Below are 15,299 nucleotides of genomic sequence, written 5' to 3'. Positions count from 1 at the left end.
CTTCAGGAAGATCGGCAAATGTAGCTGTAGAAGAAGCAGCAACCTCGATAGTTTGATCGAATTCCGTAGTAAAACGCAACCATAACTCTGTATTTTGACCAAGAATATATGTATGGAAACGATCAACCCATCCCGGATATTCATTAAGATGCATCAACTTTGGAGGCCTGTTCAAACTTCCGGTTTCACTTTCGCTTAGAAGAAGACTTTGAATACTCGGAGTTTGATTTGAAACAAACGCCCATTGACCAGCTTGAGTGGCATTTGTTTGTGAGGATGTAGATACCGGAGATTCGGCCCATGATGGAGATTGACTGGTATTCATGTATTTTCCACTGTCTGGAGCCGGACTTCCCCACCAACTTGGATTCATGATAGATAAGCAAAATAAATGCTAAGTAAGAATGATCCGAAAGATACACAGCCGAAGGATCCTGGTCGAAGGATCTGAAATCACAGAAACTTGTTAACAACAAACTGACCACAATCGAAAGATATAACCTTGTTCGAAGGATCAACAGTATTCGAAAGATTACTGTTGACTCTCGAACAATGATTTCGAAAGATTCAAGAGCTCGAAGGATTCTCCTTTGAAAGATCCTTATCTTTCGAGCTAAATCCTTATCTTTCGAACAACAGATCTCGAAAGATTCACCAATACGAAGGATCCTAATCTTTCGGACACTAGTCTTTCGAAAAGATTCCTTTCTCGAAGGATATGACTCAGACTCCGAAGGATGGGTCGAAGGATAACAATCTTTCGAACCTTCCTTGATCGACAGATGTCGAAGGATAATCTTTCGATGTCGAAAGATATCTTTCGAGAGGCTCTGACACAACTGACTTTGATGTGATAGGTTGGTGAAAAGGTGATGGGTTGGTGTACCAACTTTCGGCAGAATGGATGGTTCTGCAACAACTTTTCACCAAACTTTTTGACTTTCAAAAATTTTACCAAAATAGGCAAACCATATCCTCAAGTCCAGTTCACCGGAATGATAACCGGAATATGGCCGGAAAAATCAAAGTTTCACAAACACGATTTTTATGTTACCCAAACCGACCCTGAACACTCCCGATTAGTTTAGACACGTTTTTACTCAAAGAAAATGCAAGAAAACAAGTAAAAACAGGTGCAAAACCAAGTGTTTCAACACACCACAACTTGTAAAAACCCGGTTTTAAACAAGGTTAAGAGCCTTAGCTCTGATACCACTTGTAGGTCCCTGTTTCGCGGAGGATTACGAACCTAAACCTTGTTATACAAACCTACTAGCGAGTGCGGAATCCAAGCTAGCAAGCAAACCGAGTTAGTAGCAAGTAGAGAAACAAACACACAAGTTCACCGATTAACACAACTTGTATTAATGCAATGAGGGTTCGGTTACAAGCTCGATGTTTACAGAAGTGTTCTATAAACTCTCTAAAGTGTGTGTGTGAGTTTGGACAGAATGCTCTCAAAGAATGCTCTCTCTTTCTGTCTTTGTGTCTGTCTATCTGAAACTCAACACATGCATGGGTATATATATACCCAGCTCAGCAGGTCTGCTCGAAGGATTCGAAAGATGGTCCGAAGGATCATCTTTCGGAAACAAAGCTTTCGAAGGATAAGCAGGGACCTCGAAGGATGAACCTTCGAGGTCTACCATTCGAAGCATATCTTTCGAGCACCTCGAAGGATCAACAGTATCCTTCGAGGTTATCCTTCGATCAGAACATCTTTCAACATATCAACTGGTGTCCAAGTCAAACCGGAGGATGGTTGACTTGGTCAACTTACAACACAAATCAGGACATCGTTACATAAAGACCGAATACAGACAAAGTACAGACACAAGTGCACCAACAGTATTTATATACATGTATATGACTAAACTAGTTATATAAAGAATGTTAAGTTTGAAGGTGTGTTAATAAATTTGTTTGGTTTTGTTACTCTATTTTATTTAAAAATTATTGTTTATGACTTTTTCGGATTCGGATTATGCTTTGTCACTCTTATATTTTATGTTAGTGTATTAGTTTACACGTAAGAAGTGATGTGGTGATGGTGAAAGGCTTGGAATTATCCTTGTGTTTAAACCTCGAATTATTGTTTATGACTTTTTCAGATTCGGATTCGGATTATGCTTTGTCACTCTTACATTTTATGTTAGTGTATTAGTTTACACATAAGAAGTGATGCGGTGACGGTGAAAGGCTTGGAATTATCCTTGTGTTTAAACCTTGAATTATATTTTTCATTTACTTAATTAAAGATCGCATTTCTAAATTTTTTTATAAGGCTATGCGTTATATTCTTTCATGATCGCATTTCTAAATTTTTCTATAAGGCTATGCGTTATATTCTTTCATAACTCCTTCCTTAACGCTATATCACTATCTCCTCTCATCGCTCACTCCTTTTCTATTTGTTTTTAAATTTATATAAAGAGAAAGAGAGAGGGAGAGAGAGAGAGAGAGAGAGAGCGCTTGCCGGGGACTCAGGACCATAGCCACGGTCACCAGCGAAAGTAGCGGGATAGGGGAGGCGGCACAATGTTCCCTGGTCCCTGTCCCTCCACATCATCAGGGGGGGCTTGTGGGAGGTATACGGCATAGCCTAATCTTTCTAGCATTTTAGTGTTGACATATTTGGTTCAAAAAAGTGATGTGATGATGGTCAAAGCGATTTATGCACATGCCCTTACAATATTGTTTCATGATCTTGCGCATTTATTCGTGTGTTTTGTATCATGCATACATGCATGTTGGTTTACGTGACAAACTTTAGTATTTGATGTTTGTGACAAACTTTAATATTTACCTGTTTATTTTGTGACTATAAACCGGGTCCAGTTTAATAAACACAAACCGGAAGAAGCTTGACCCGGTCATTAAGTATTTAAAGGCTACCTACGTTTTAGCATGTTTTTTAAAGTTCGCGCTGAACAAAGTGCAAACACAAAGTGATAAAACCCATTTTTTAATGGCCTGAATGAATAAACATTATAGAGAATAACTTCGAATCAAGTACATCTAACGTTCATGTAGTGTAAAATAGATTAATAGTTATGGTTGTTTTTAACTTAAGAGCCTCGTTCTAGGTCGTTTCAAATTCTAATTTCTATCTACATCAAATCACAATAAGATTAAACAAATAAAATTAGACATAGTTACAAAAATATTCAACAAGTTTAGGGCAAAAATTCGGACCAATTTCACCCCTAATTTCAACCTAAATCACATAAATTGCAGCCCTAAATTAAACCTAAAGATAAAAAACACATACCTTTATCCTGCTGCTATTCCTACGTCAATTTCCATGGGAAATCCGTGGGTAACTGCGTTTACCCACGGATTTCCCACGAAAATGGGTTGTGTGAATTATGCTCGTGGGTAATTTTTTTCTGACGTATTTCCTACGGATTCTCCTACTCATTTCTCACAGAAATGTTTGGTTAGAATTCTCCCACTTATTTCTCACGGAATTAATTTTCTTAACTTTCCGACGCATTTCCCACGGAATATTTATTTATAAAAAATTTGTGTTAAATCAATTATATTTATATTTATTATATTTATTTTATATATTTTAATTTTCTTACACAATTCCTACGGAATTTTTTTTATTCCTACACAATTCCAACGGAATGTATTTGTTTTTCCTACATAGTTCCTACGGAAATATTTTTTTCCTACACAGTTCCAATGAAATTTTGGTAGGAATAGTTGTAGTTTTCTAGTAGTTTCTGTTCTCGAACAAGAAGCTGAAGTCGAACAGTTCTGGAACCTGCGTTTTCCCCCCTTTGCAGTTCTGACTTGTGGCTTCTGTTCTTCTGGTCGATGTCTCAAAGTAAACGAATTTGGTTTTTTTTTTTTTTGGATAGGATGGGCTTTTAAGTTGGGCTATATAATGATTTGATTTGGGTTATATAATATACATTCTAGTATTCTACCAAATATAGTGATTTGACCTATAATATTTGGCTAATTAAATATTTTATTTGGGCTATATAAATAAAAAAAAATTAAAACCGGGGGTCGAAAACGTATATACCTAAATTTTTTTTATAAAACCGGGGGGTCGAAAACGTATATACCTACAAAATCCTATACGAAACGCACATATATAACACTACTGTCCGAAAAGTTCGAGGGTCGGACGCCTCTCCCCGCCCCTTAAATCCTACGCCCCTGTGAACGGATTAAATTGAAAACTAAAACAACCCAACCAAAGGGTTAAGTTATTCTACAAAGGCTCCTAATTGTAAGAAGTGTAAGAAGTCTTTATAGAGTGACAAGTGTCCAAGAACCTAAAATCTAAACCCACTACACTACCACCAAAAACCTAAACACCTACCCCACCACCACCACAAAGCTAAACCCCCCACCCCTCGTGGGTGGGTGGGGGGGGGGGTTAGGTTTTTGGGTGGTGGTGGGTGTTTATGTTTTTCTTTTTTTTTTTCTTTTTTTGTGTGAAGTGGATTTATTTTTATTGTAACAACCCGCGTTTTGAAAGTCAAGGTACAAGTCAAAGTCAAAGGAAGAAAAGATTGTTAAATGCGATCTGTTACTTCTTGCTTAATTATTGATTGTACTTCTTGACTTGTAATCTAATCCTTTAATTTGTGAACTTTAGTTGTATTATGTGGAGTATCTGTAATAATCGCAGTTAATCGATGATACTCGCTAAACTAATTGCCGCCTTATCGTTAATCGCACCGCAACTTGAATCGTAAGGTTCTGTATATTATTTTACGTGTGTGTGCTATCTATGTTTTACTTGTGCATGTTTATATTATGTTTATGGTGATTAATCAAAAACGCAATCGCAACTCTATCGCAACGCAATCTCATCGCGAACTGGAAACGCAAGTTTATTTATGTTGATATAAGTTAGTTATGTTATTTGTGTGACTATTATTTAAATCTATTGCATCGCTTATTCGACACTCGCTTAAACGCATCGCAATGCTCAACAAGCGAAACGAAACGTCAAAACACAACTCGCCGGAGACGTTCGATCGAATGACCATTCAATCGAATGGTCATCCAAACGGATGACCATCCGATCGGATGGCCATCCGATCGGACTGCCCTCCGATCCGTCACACTACACTGCCTTTCCTCTTTTGGCATTTATAAATACCACCTGTCACATCACTTGAACAGTGATGTGACAGCATTGGTGCGACCCTTCGACTTCTCAGTCTATTTTCTCTCGATTCCTCGCGATTCTTGTAAGTTTCTTCCTCAAATCTTGTACTTCTATCATCTACACACACTTCTTCATCGTTTTCACCTTTGAATCTTAACTTTTCATCATGAAATCGGCTGATTTGAGGTGTTCTAGGATGATGTCATCATGGAGATTCTTATGAACTTCAAGGTTTGACCTCATGCCACCAAGAACAACTCCGATCTAAGAGATTTCAACTTGTTTAAACACTGATTTCGCATGAATCTAAACATTTTCAAGATTTGAAGGATTATAAGATGTTTTCATAACTTTTCTTTCAACTCTTTTACACTCTTGCACTCAAAACCGATAGAGTCGGAGCTCATTCAGGCCTCCCACTTTTCTCTAGTGATGTGTCGGTCTGAGATCTGATTTCTATCAACGAGATAACCGACTTAGCAGGTTGAACATGAACAACCGTCAAGAACCGTTAACTGATCGGACTAGGGTGATTCCCACTTCGATCGGATGACTCGGACTTGATGGGTTCCCGTTGTTTAACACGTTGTCATACCGTCTCGATCAAACCGCGAACTATCAAACTTAGCAAATTTCAAAACGAGCAAGTCACCAAACGGACGGTCGTCCGATCGGATTGCCATCCGATCGAACGACAATCTGATCAGATGACTTGTGATCTCAACACTTAAACATTTTAAACATTTTCAGTATATATCAATACCCAGTGAATGGCCATCCGATCGGATGAGCATCCGATCGAATGACCATCCTGCTGTGAACTTGTTCTCTGAGAAATGTCTCGCTAGAACGGATCACCATCCGAGCGAACGGCCATCCGACCGGACGACCGTTCGATCGAATGACCTGAAAGGTAGAGATACTTCTCTGATTTTAAAATGCTACAACGAAAACATCAAAGGCATCATACACAAACACATCCATCCCAGACGAATGACAATCCGACCGAATGGCCATCCGACCGGATGACCATCCGTCCGGATTGTCATCCGATCGAATGACCATCCGCCCGGATTGTCATCCGATCGAATGACCATCCGTCCGGATTGTCATCCGATCGGATGACCATTCGTCATCCAGCATGCTCGTCACCGTTTGACGCACCGTTCATCGCTTATGCTATCGTTCTGTAATCAGGCGAACTTTCCAGCGCTCCCTTCAATCCAAGAGAGTGTTTATTTACTAAACACAATCTGTGAGTATACTCGAAACCTTTTTGCTTTACGCACTTTTGGGTGTTACATACGTTACTTATTCAAATCACAATCGACACACAACACTTTTATACGCTGACTGTTATTGCATGTTATACGTGTTATTCGATGAATGCTTGTATGTTATGTTTACACAGTGATTGTTGCCTGACACCTTAGCAACGATAGTACTATAGTTTGGACTCAGCACCTGTCGTGGACAGGGGTTGTTAAGGGCTTTACTTCACGTGTCACAGTGGTGATATGTGTTGCGCATTCTACAACTCGCAGTCACGTCTGTGCATATTTCATTGTCGATAACCTACTAGCTTCACTTGCTACATGTTACATGCTGGTTATGCGTAATGATTTCGCTATCTATTATACTATTAAACTTGTATGCTCACCTTTACACTATATGTATTGACCTCTATTTTAACGTATGTGACATGTGTTTAGGATGCTGTGCTTTGCTTGCTATCATGGAATCGAGCTTAGGAGAGTCTAGAAAAAAACAATTAATTTATGAGTTGTCGGAACAACTTTTATTTGTCTTTGAGATGTTTGGTCTGTAATAATTATACTTGCTGAATATGTTGTGGTATGGGACATGACTTAAGAATATTTGGTAATAATAGTTGTTATGGATTTCTCCTGGACAATCTGTTTCGCTCAGTCCCGAGCCCCGATGATTCCGCCATCGGTTGGGGTGTGACATTTATGAGCCTTTATACACTTCTTGTTGGTGCACTTGTGTCTGTACTTTGTCTGTATTCGGTCACGATGTAAACTATGTCCTTGTCAGTCTTGTAAGTTGACCAAGTCAACCGTCCTCCTGGTTTGACTCAGTCAACAGTTAGTAAATTTGATGTAAGTTGTCTGTCTCGAAGGATGAGTGATCGAAGGATAATGTAGATCCTTCGATCAACTCGAAAGATATGCTTCGATTGATAGACCTCGAAGGATCATCCTTCGAGGTCCTTGCTGATCCTTCGAAAGCATTGTATTCGAAAGATGATCCTTCGGACCATCTATCGGATCCTTCGGTCAGACCTGCTGTGTATGGGTATATATATACCCATGCAGTGTGTTGTGTTGGATAGATGCACACAGATAGAAAGATAGAGAGTTTGAGAGCATTCTGTCCGAACACACACACACACACTTGAGAGTTCGCAGAACAGATTTGTGAACATAGTGCTTGTAACCGAAACCTTTCATACGTATTAATACAGTGGTGTTAATCGGTGAATCTTTGTGTGTTTGTATTTGTGCTTGTTTCATCCCGGTTTGCTCACTAGCTTGGATTCCGCACTTGCTAGTGGGTTAGTATAACAAGGTTTAGGTTCGTCATCCTCCGAGAAGGGACCTACAAGTGGTATCAGAGCTAAGGCTCTTTACCTTGTTTAAAACCGGGTTTTATTCAAGTTCTTGGTGTGTTTGGACATTTGCTTTTGCACCCGTTTTTGGAGTTTTTATTACACTTTTAAACTGAAAAACGAGTTCTAAACCTTCGGGAGTGTTCTAGGTTGGGTTGGCTAACTTGAAAACTTGTTTTTAAGTGATTTGGTGTTTTCCGGCCAATTTCCGGTCATTATTCCGGTGACTGGTTGTTGTCCATTTTGGGTAAGTTTTGTTTGAAAATCTTGGGTTGGTAAGAAAGTACAGTCTGCCATACCCTTTTGCCGAAAGTTGACCTTACCTATCACATCACCTTTTCACCAACCTTTCACATCAGTGTCAGTGTGTCAGAGTCGCTCGAAAGATATCTTTCGATCAAGGAAGGATCGACAGATCATCATCTTTCGACCCATCCTTCGGAGTCCGAAACATATCTTTCGACCAGGGAATCTATTCGAAAGACAGTTCATCGAAAGATAAGGATATATACTCGAAAGATAAGGATCTTTCAAATAGTGAATCCTTCGAGCTTGTGAATCTTTCGAAATCATTGTTCGAGATACAACAGTGATCTTTCGAGCACTGTTGATCCTTCGAACAAGATTTGATCTTTCGATTGTGGTCTGTTTGTTGTTAACAAATTTTTGTGATTTTAGATCTTTCGAACAGGATCCTTCGGCTGTGTGATCTTTCGGAATATTCACTTAGCATTTATTTTGCTTATCAATCATGAATCCGAATTGGTGGAATCCGGCTCCAGATAGTGGTAAATATACAAGTTCAGGTGTCACTCCCTCATGGTGGGGTACACCGGCTCCAGACGATGGAAAATACACGAATACAAGGTCATCTCCTTCATGGGCCGAGTCTCCGGTATCGACATCTTCTCAGGGAAATCAATGGGCATTGGTATCGAATCAAACTCCGAGCATTCAAAGTATCTTATTAAGCGAAAGCGAAACAGGAAGTTTGAATCGACCTCCAAAGTTGATGCATTTGAATGAATATTCAGGATGGGTTGAGAGATTTAAAACATATGTTCTTGGTCAAAATACCGAATTGTGGATACGTTTCACTACAGATTTCGATCAAGCCATAGAGGTTGCTGCTTCAGATACTGCTACGTTTGCCGATCTTCCAGAAGATAAAAAGAAAACCTATGATCTGGAAAAGAAGGCATACGCCATTCTCACTGAGGCGTTAAGCAGGGATATCTACCACCAGTTTGTCAGTTTCAAGACAACAAAGAAGTTGTGGGACGGATTGAAAACCAGAGGAGTAGGAAATGCAGCAACACGTCAAATGCGTCATGATCTTCTCAAGAAAGAATTTGATGGTTTCACTTGTATGGATAAGGAGTCCTTGGGAGATATGACAAGCCGGTTTTATCATTTGCTTACGGAATTGGACAATTATGGTGTAACGACAACTCAAGCTGAAGTGGTGAAGAAATTTGCTGATGCTTTGCCTCCTCAATGGAGTAGTTTCTTGGAAATCCTGAAGTACAACGGAGTGTTGAGAACCACTAATATCAACGACTTCGTGCAGCTTTTGGAAAACAAGGATCAGGAGGAAACATTAAAGGCAAAAAGAGTTCCAGTGGCGCAAAATCCAGAGATGTATTGTGGAACTTCTAATTCTTCGTCTGCAAGAACAGGTCCACATGCTCCACTTCAAACAGCGTTTGTTACTAGCACGGATATGTATGGCAACCCTGTGCAAGTTCCTGTTAAGCCGCCTCCCACCACAGATATGTACGGAAATCCAATACAACCACCTCCTCCTCCTCCTCCTGCTCAACAACAACGTGCATGTTATGGAGGAACATCATCTGCTGGTCAACAATCAAAGTCAGGTACCGTACAGCTCGACACGTCAAGCTTCTCTAAAATCAGTGTAGAAGTAGCTAAGGAACACATGGAGCTGCTTAACACTGTAGTGAGCGCGTACTGTGGGTTAATAGAAGGTCAGATTGGCAACATTAATCTGACGCAAGAAGACTACCGGCAGATTGATAAAGAAGAGATGGACTTGATGGACATCAAGTGGGCCTTTGCTAGTGCTGTGAGAAGGGCCAAGGATTGGATGGAAAGTACTGGCAGAACCAGCTTGGAAAGTAAGCGAGACACCAAGTATGGGTTCGATAAGCAGGCTGTAAAGTGCTTCAACTGTGGTGAACGGGGTCACTTTAAACGGGAATGTACAAAGCCAGCACAACACGGGAATCAAAACCCCTTCAGAAACCAAGGCAACCAGCAGAACAGAAACAATGATCGTACAATGGTACCCGTCAACAACCAAACCAACCGGGCACTTGCGGTTCAGGTGGATGAAGGTTGTGACTGGTCAATCCAGTTGGGTGGTGATGCTCCCGATGGAACAGCATGTTTTGCTCAAGTTGTGAAGAAGTTAGTTCACACCAGTGGTGGAGAATCTTCTGCCAGTGGTGGTGAATCGTCTGAAGATGAAGACTCTTCTGGGTACAGCAGAAGTGTTGATGAAGAATCATCCAATTCTGGTGATGATCATGTGGGTGAGACATCTAATGTTTCGGATGATGCTGACTTTGATGAGCTTTTGGAGGAAGCTGCAGCAGAAACTCAAAGAAGATCTATTTTGGTGGATCAAGCTGTTTATACTTCGTCTTCTCTCCATTCAGCCTTTATGGCTAATGTCGACGGTTCATCAAGTCAGGTATGTGTCGATGAACCCACTGCTGTTAATTGTGATGAATGTACTAGGTTGCATGCTAGATGTGCTGATATGGAGAAAAGTATGTCTGAGTTGCAAGGCAAACATGATGCTTTACAAGCTAGTTTGTTTGACTTGCAAGACAAACATACTACTGTGAATGAGAATTTGAGTGACTTGCAAAGTAAGCATGACGCTTTGCAAGAAAAGTATGATGTGACTTTTCTCCACAATCAGAAATTGACTGTGGACCTTTCCAAATGCACAGAAGCCAACATGTTTTACGAAAACCATGAAAAAGAATTTAAGTCAATGATTGAGACATTAAAGAAAGATAAAACTGAATTGACAAAAATGGTTTCCAGAAAACAAACAGACATTAATTTGTATATCTCTCGTCTTGAGACAATGCAAAAAGAAATGGTCTGTGTAAAAACGGAAAGTGAGGCAATCCAACTCAAGCTAGATAGCTATTTGAGTTCTAGCTATGTGTTGGATCACATCATTGATGTCCAAAAGGAGAAAAGGGACATGACGTGTTTGGGATATAAGAAATGTCCACCTCCTGTGAGACACAATTATGATGCCATGCCAGATGAGGAGGACAGAGTGCTATTTGAACCTTCTGTGGCTCTAGATGTTAAGGAGTTTGCTGCAGGACTCGGATACCAAAAGGAAGTATCCTCAGATTCAGATGTGTCAGCAGATACATTTGTAAGTGCTGAACAGAATCAAGATCCTCCAGTTGTGATTGAGGATGCTGATTCTTCTGATGATGAATCTGATGATACTGTCCCAGCAAAGTCTGATGCGGTAGCCAAAAATGAGGACATACCTCTCGAGAATCACATTCTATGTGATCCACCTGTAAAACCCGCTAAGACTGTTGCTACTGAGTCCTCATCTGCAGAAGAGCCGGAGAGTGTGAATTTGCTGTACACTCTAGTTGGTGATGATAAAATTTACTCAGACAAAGATTTTCCCATTAAGAATGTTAATCAATCCTTAATCTGCAAAGTCTTTGAAAATTCGACAAGTAAGTTTTTGGGAAAGACAGGACCACGTGTTACAGTTACACAGTGTCCTCCTATTCCAAAGGCTGAAATTCGAAAACAATTTGGCAACAAGAAATTACCAACAGTGCCAAAACAGCAAAATCACACCAAGCCCAAAGGAAAATCACCGGCTCAAACTCAAAAGAAGCCGAATCAGAAGAAAAACAAGAATGTAAACTTTGTGAAATCAACGGGAACGGACAACATTGAAACGTTTGAAAATAAATCTAACTTAGATTTTGTCAAGAAAGCTACTGTTTTGAAAAGAAATGAACAAAACAGTTCACAGCCTAGTACCTCGGGTTCACAAAGTTCAACATCATCGGCTAAGCAATCACATGATACTTCGGGGTTTGTAGAACGAATATCATGTTTTGAGTGTGGAACCATTGGACATATTATTCGTAATTGTCCATATCTTCATAAGCAAAAAGAAAAGGTTGATGATCCCCGTGGCAAGACTGACCGTAAGCCATCTGTTTCCACAAAACAAGATCCCCGACTTGTAAAAGAAAGGGAAAAGAAACAGAAACGCCAACAGGTCAAGAAGATTGAGAAAGCAATTAAAATCGATGTGGTTCAAAAACAATCTGTTGCTGTAAAACCAGACAATTCTAAAACTTCAAACAATCAAGAAGTTAAAATTTCAAAGAAAGACACTGGTAAAACAAAACAGACCTGGAAACCTAAATCGGTTACTGAATCAGGGGGACCATCACAATTCACCAACCATCAAAGACAAGAGGTTATTGTCATTGATGAAAATGGAAGACCCAAGACCACAATGGCTTGGGTCCCCATCTCCAACTAATTCATTTGAGTTCATGTGCAGGGTGCTTCAGGAGGAACTGTCAGTAGTCATTGGATTGTTGATAGTGGGGCATCCAGGCACATGACAGGCGACATGAAGCTTCTCTACGACGTTAAATCTATTAGAGGAGGTTATGTTGCTTTTGCTGGAGATAAAGGTGGATATATAACGGGTGAAGGAATGATATCCAACGGGATTGTCAGCTTTGACAAGATCAACTTTGTGCAACAACTTGATCACAATCTTCTTAGTGTTTCTCAAATCTGTGACAAGCAGTTCTCAGTACACTTTGATGCTAATGGATGTTATGTGCTGAAGCCGGGCTTCAAAATTCCAAAAGAATGGATTCTCTTGTCGGCTCCAAGGATAAATGATTTGTACGTCCTTGACATGAGCCAAGCTATTACTACGTCTGCACAAGCAACTTGTTTCGTTTCCAAAGCCACAGAAAAAGACACTATCTCTTGGCACAGACGAATGGGTCACATTCACTTACGCAAGATGAATCAGTTGGTTTCAAATGAATTGGTGAATGGTGTTCCCCTCAAAAATTTCCATCTTCAAGACGTCTGTGTTTCGTGCCAGAAAGGAAAACAAACAAAGAAGAAGCACCCTACAAAGAAGATCAACACGGTGGCAGTTCCTCTTGAACGTTTGCACATGGATTTGTTCGGTCCTGTCAAACACAAGACTATTCGGGGTGATCAATACTGCCTCGTGATAACTGATGATTATTCCAGATTTTCTTGGGTGGCGTTCATGGCACACAAGAGTGAAACCTTTGGCATTATCAAAAACTTGATCATTCAGATTGAGAATTTGTATAAATTAAAGGTTAGGTGGATACGTAGCGACAATGGTACTGAATTTAAAAATCATTCCATGACGGAGTTTTGCACTTCAAAGGGTATTCTTCATGAGTTTAGTGCAGCTTATACTCCTCAACAGAATGGTGTCGCTGAACGTAAGAACCGCACATTGATCGAGACTGCTAGGACAATGTTGGTAGAGTCACAGTTGCCCATTCCATTCTGGACTGAAGCTGTGGCCTCTGCATGTTACACATTGAACCGAGTCCTTACAGTCAAAAGGCACAACAAGACCTGCTTTGAGCTTCTTCAAAAACGGAAACCAGATTTGTCTTATCTCGAACCGTTTGGAGCTCCATGCACAATCATCGATCCTAATGGAAAGTTTGGGGCAAAAGCAATTGATGGATACTTTCTTGGGTATGCCACCCCTAACTTACGAGTCTGGATTCTAGAGACTAAAAGGGTCGAGGAATGGTCTGAGGTCAGAGTACAAAGGCACACCTTGCCAGTCAAAAATCCGGGTCAACCTTGGATGTTTGAGTACGATGACTTCTTCAATTCGATCAATGTTGAAGCCGTTGAAGAAAGTGCTGCGGCTAGGATGTTTTTCGAGAGTGACAATGCAACAGTTTCACCGGTGGTTCGTCCAATTCTTGTTAATCAAGAACCATCTTCTTCGGTGAACAATAATACTCTCAACAATGAGGATTTTCATGATGCAAACGAATTGAACGAATCTTCAGAGGATGATGAATTTGTAGATGCAGATCAAGAAGCCCCAACAACAGCAGTTCATGGTACTTCAGAGGGTACTCCTCCAGTGGATGCCCATAGAACAGCCGAGGCTACTGCATCATCCTCTTCGTCAATTCCGGGCCTTGATTTGGTTGTTGATCTCAATCTCAACAACCTGGGTTTAAATATTCCAGTTCCAGATAATCCAGAAACAAGGATTCATAATACCCATCCTCAACAAAACATCATTGGAAATGTGCAAAGTGGCGTTCAAACAAGAAACATGTTGCGAAATAACAACAATGCAGGCTTGTATGCAGCTATTCGAGAATTCGGGCAACAAAACGATTGGTCCTTCGCGTGTTATGTCTCACAGGAAGAACCAAGAACGTGGAAAGAAGCCTTGAAAGATAACGCTTGGGTTGAAGCAATGCAGGAAGAACTGCAACAATTCCAGAAGCTGGGTGTCTGGAAACTAGTAGAGAAACCTGCTGGATATAAGAAGATTGGTACCCGTTGGGTGTTTAAATGCAAAAAGGATGACCGCGGAGTTGTTATCCGAAACAAAGCACGTTTAGTCGTTCAAGGTTTTCGTCAGATTGAAGGGATCGACTACAACGAAGTGTACGCACCAGTGGCACGTCTCGAAGCAATTCGAATCTTTCTAGCCTATGCCTCCTTCAAAGGATTCAAGGTTTATCAGATGGACGTGAAAAGTGCATTCTTACATGGTGTGGTTGAAGAAGAGGTGTATGTCGAACAGCCTCCAGGTTTTGAAGATCCTATCCATTCCGATCGGGTTTGGTTGCTCAACAAAGCTCTCTATGGTCTTCATCAAGCACCAGGAGCTTGGTATGCAACCTTATCACACTATCTGCTGGAGAACGGTTTTCGTAGAGGTCTTATCGACTGTACTCTTTTCATCAAAGAACAAGATGGAGATCTTCTTCTGGTACAGGTATACGTTGATGATATTATTTTTGGTTCTACTAATGATGTCTTGTGTAGGAATTTCGAGCGCATAATGCAGGATAAATTCGAGATGAGTGCTATGGGGGAAATGACCTTCTTCTTGGGCCTACAAGTACAACAAACAGAGTCTGGGATATTCATCCATCAGACTAAATATGTTGGTGACATCTTGAGCCGGTTCCAGATGTCTGATGCAACGCCCATTGGTACCCCATTGCCAACTAATCACGGAATTACTCCTGACTTGAAGGGTGAAGCTGTTAGCCCCTCAAACTATCGCGCAATGATCGGATCTCTTATGTACCTCACAGCATCAAGGCCAGACATAATGTACCCTACGTGCCTACTTGCCAGATATCAAGTTAACCCGAAGGCCTCACATCTTGCAGCTGTCAAAAGGATTTTTCGTTATTTGAAGGCATACCCTGA

This window comes from Helianthus annuus, chromosome 8, assembly GCF_002127325.2.
Source record: "Helianthus annuus cultivar XRQ/B chromosome 8, HanXRQr2.0-SUNRISE, whole genome shotgun sequence".
In the NCBI taxonomy this organism is placed as follows: Eukaryota; Viridiplantae; Streptophyta; class Magnoliopsida; order Asterales; family Asteraceae; genus Helianthus; species Helianthus annuus.
This window is presented reverse-complemented; position numbering follows the sequence as displayed.